Source organism: Cynara cardunculus, assembly GCF_001531365.2.
Source record: "Cynara cardunculus var. scolymus isolate 2C chromosome LG 12, CcrdV1, whole genome shotgun sequence".
NCBI classification, from domain to species: Eukaryota; Viridiplantae; Streptophyta; class Magnoliopsida; order Asterales; family Asteraceae; genus Cynara; species Cynara cardunculus.
The window spans coordinates 10,313,865-10,318,671 of NC_037539.1; the positions used below are offsets into that span (position 1 = coordinate 10,313,865).

The window sequence follows — 4,807 nt, forward strand, 5'->3', positions numbered from 1 at the left end:
TATTAAAGCTCGATGTTTGAATTCGTATAAATAACTGCGGATAAACATAATCAAATAGAGGATGAACATCTCATTTTAAAATATAAAAAATCTAAGATATAATTAGAATAATTATCGAGTTCCAACAAAATAAATAATTATTATCCTTATAAAAAAATTATATTATTAAACCAAATATAAATTACTTCGCTCTTGTACATAAATTAAATTTAAAAAAAATTGAATTAAAAAATTACACAAAAAAATGAGAAATTTCAAATAGTAAATTTGATACTAATATCGATATATTTTTGTCAAATTTGTATGATATCTTCAAACATATATTTTATTTAAAAATAAAAACATCATCGCTTTCTCAAAATCACATAAAGTCATATTATAACATCAGCTGAGATAAAGAATAAAATGAAATATTAAACTCACGATGTATCTCGCTGCATTGCGCGAGTACGCTTCTAGTATAATTTAATGTGTACTCTATATTTTACTAAGAGTTACTACTATAATTGAAAACCTCAATCATTATGTTATCAACATTATTTATTTATTTATTTATTTATTTATTTATTAATTAATTAAATTTAGTGTTAGAAAAATGTTTACTATTTAAAAATAATTTGAATATGATAAGGGAACACCACATAATAATTTAAAAGGGTGCATTTGTGATGGTAACCCAATTCCCATCACATCCATGTTACCTCCAAACATATCCACACTAAAACTAATACCTAATCCAACATTCAATGCACCCTATTTGATATTAATTATTTTCTTATTTTAATTATAATTATAATTATTATGTGATTTTAAATTATCTAATTTTTAGTATGTATATATGTTGCTTTGTTTTTTATATTTCTCTATATTTGTGTAGGTATACGTATCAAAGTATTCGTTGATTACCGCTTCTGAGCAAATGGTCATAAGTCTTCATTATCTTTCCAACCTAAATCAACCAGATCCAGTGTATTTCATTCGAAAGTAGTTTAGGAGTTGGAATGTATATATGCATACATTTTTTTTACTGTCAAAAGGTCATTCGCTCAACGATACTCGGTAACTCCACCTTTCTGGAGGTAAGGGTTCGAGTCTCACAAAAAACGTATGAATTGTATGTCATTTAATTTGCCGTATATAAATATTTGAGTAAACATCAAATTTGGTTCTTGTGGTTTGTCAAAGATAACACAAAGTGTCCTTGCATTTTTGAAATTACAAGATGGCCATTGTGGTTTGCTAAATGTTCGAATTTGGTCCCTCCTTCTAACGGCAGTTAAAATATTATGTTAAATGAGGGTCATGTTCGTTCTTTTATCATTTTTTTGTCTTTTACCCAATCAAAAACCACAAAGACAAACATCATAAAATTGATTTTGATTGGATAAAAAACAAAAAATTGATAAGAAAGACGAAAATATCTCTCTTTTGACGGAAGTTTACAGTTGTTAGGGGGAGGGACCAAACCTGGTCATTTTTGCAAATCATGATGGCTATCTTGTAATTTTGAAACTGCAGGGACGAAAAATGTTAGTTTTGACACACCATAGGAACCAAATTTATAGTTCACTCTGAACCATTTATGTTACAAGGGGAGATGCTAGTACGATGAATCATCAACCGATCACACCTACTAGGCTTTTTTAGCCGTCACAACATGAAATTAACTTTTATGATAAGAAAGAACGACGTCTTAAAACTTATATTTCTTTCCTTGTTCATAATCAGGTCAATTACTTGACAGTCGCGTAGCTTATTAAAGCCTGTGATGGAAAACTATTGTAAGCTTCTACTATTCTATGAAAAATAGACAAAGATTTTACCAAATGTTCACTTTTTCAGTTATGTACTCGAACAAATGCACATAACTATATTATAATTAAGTTCAAATTGCTATAGATTTCATCATCAATCATTAATGTATACAAAGGTCTACATGGCGTGAAGCCAAACCGGGACCGAATATAAACAACCACAAGGTTCTCACCACATCTCAATAGTTTGCAACGGGTAATAGACATCCACAGCTGATAATCATTACAAAATTAAGGAAAAACTTAAACCTAAAATACCAAATCCATCTCTAGAATTGATCACATATTCCCTTCCCTTTGGATGAGCTTTCCACATGAAACTTACCTAAAAATAGTTTAGTTATGAAAAATGAAGGTTAAACCAAAAGGTCTAGTGAATTCCCTTACCTTCACAATCGACAAATAAAACATTTATAGTGAATAACCATCAATGAGATACAACAACCAAGTAAATATCCATAACCCAAACACGGACTTTGCACAACGTTCATAACCACATTGTCACACTACCGTGACATTCACAATCAAGGCCCTGTTAGATGTCTATCCAATGTGCAGAAGAAAAGAATTCAAGACACATAAATTATCACTCCAAGAGATTTCACCATCTTAAGGTACCTACACTCGTTGTGCAAAACCAAATTTCCCACGTAGCCAAATATTATTCAATACACATCGAGTGTACATGATGGCAACTTGCATAATTAACACATCAATGCATGAAAACCATAATCGGTACTTTAAAAACATTTCCAAAAGATCAGATGTTTATAAAATTGAGGTAAGAGAACTCACTTGATGTTCCACTTCTTACCACAAGTCCTAGCTGTTAATAAGTGTAAACCGAACACCTTAATTAATCGAATTGGGGAGGGTGTTAAACCTTCACAATATTCCAAATACACCATTTGCAAATCTCTAATTGATCCTCTCAAACAATGCCCCAAACTACCCCCTGAAACGAGGATTGAGAATGAGAAAATCGCACTGAAACAGTTGTTCCGACGACGTGGTTGATTCGACATCTAATCAACTCAAATGAGTCAACAAACTAAAAAGGATGCAACCCTTACTCTCCAAATTACCAACAATATTAACCAAATAAAATCATGGATCACCATTTTCGATCTTTTACCGAAAACTCCCAAACTAGAAAATAGATTGCCAACAACTCAAATGAGTTAAGAGAAAACGTAATTAAACCTTCAATCTAACAACCAATTTGATTAAATGATGACTCTCCAAGAAGGAGGCAACCCTTACTCTCCAAATACACAAATAAACCCAAAAATCTCCAATCAAGAAGAAGAAAGACCTCAATAAAGAAGTAACTCCAACTTATAAACAAGAATATTACCTTGTTAGAAGATTACTCCCCTTCCTCTTCTCTAGTCCTCAAGGATCTTTCATAGAGAGCATTTCTTCAAACACTCCATTCTCACACACACAAGGATAAGAATGATCTAAGAAAGGAATGAAGGAAACATTTCTCCTTAACTCACTAGTTACCATTCCAGTCCCTCTAAATCGGGGATAATATCCCCATAGACCCTACAATTCCAAAAGCAATAGATAAAGGACTAGAGTTATTACACTGACGAGGCGACGAAGTCAAGCCTCAAGTCATAGTAGTCACGACGTCTTTCAAGGCCTGACAAATCTTTATAATCATATGTAATAATGTGTGTGTGTATATATATATATATATATATATATATATAAACATATATATCTATACTATATTATAAAACATTTGACAAAAACTCTTAAAACCCATTTTTATGCATAAAGTACTGTTTATTACTTAAAACTCAAAATTGCAAGTAGATAGAACATTAAAATCGAGATGTGTCTCGATGTATTATAATATCAACAGAGACAAATAATAAAATAGAACATTAAAATCGAGATATGTCTCGCTGTATTGCACGAATACTCTTCTAGTATATATATATGTTTTCTACTATTATTTAATGAGTCAATAATAATAAACAATTTAAATTAGGTTATATATTAAAACTAACAAATAAGACATTTAAAAAATAAGAAAAATCAAATATCATATTACAAAACCACGCGTTAGGCCATGGCAATACCATAAAGATGACGTGACATGAAACACATGCTTTCAATCATGATATGTCATTATAGCTGTTGTAGTAAACCTTTTAAAATAATGAATGTAGACACATTTTACTCTGAAACATATACAATCTCATAAAAAAAAATACAAACACACCTGCATGGAAGGATACATACATGCATACAAACACCCCCCCAATATGTGTGTATATATATATATATATATATATATGTGTGTGTTTCTTTATGTATAAGTTTTACATGCTTCTAGATTCTATATGGAAATACGTACCACACAAAAAATCTATATTATTTTAAGGTGGATGCCAATATTTTGTTACTTAGCTTCCGGAGCTAAGTAAGACACACATACTAAATTAAGCACTACAGGTTTTTGTCCACATTATACAAAAATACAAGGATTTTTGATTTTTTAAAACCAATATATATTTTATTTCAGTTTTTTTTCATAACTTAAACCATGTCCTCGAGTTGTATTATGAACTTAAATGAAGAGATTAAAAACAAAAATGTATTTTCATATTCATTAATAATATTAGAAGGATACGCGGATAATGCAACGAGATACATCTCAATTTTGATGTTTTGTTTTATTTATTTTTTTGTCTCAGTCGGTGTTATAATATAATTTTATGTGGTTTTGAGAAAACGACAATGTTTTTACGTTTTGAATAAAATATAAACATGAACTATCAAAAAAAAATGAAAAAAAATATTGATATTAGTACCAAACTAACTATTTAAAATTTTACTTTTTTTGTATTTATTTTATTTATATTTATTTTTGGTTTGATAATATAATTTTTTAGAAAGATAATAATTAAGTATTTTGTTTAAATTCAATGATTATCATAATTAAATTTCAGATTTTAATATTTAAAATGAGATGT

The 4,807-nt window shown here is 29.5% G+C and overlaps 1 long non-coding RNA gene across 1 annotated transcript; it reads right to left on the reverse strand.

Annotated features, from left to right (window-relative positions):
• Nucleotides 1–1,883: 1,883 nt before the first annotated feature.
• LOC112522542 lies at nucleotides 1,884–3,201 on the reverse strand. Its single transcript, XR_003070204.1, has 2 exons — nucleotides 3,172–3,201; nucleotides 1,884–2,139 (listed from the first exon to the last, which is right to left on the reverse strand). It is a non-coding gene; the product is annotated as an uncharacterized LOC112522542 (long non-coding RNA).
• Nucleotides 3,202–4,807: the final 1,606 nt, after the last annotated feature.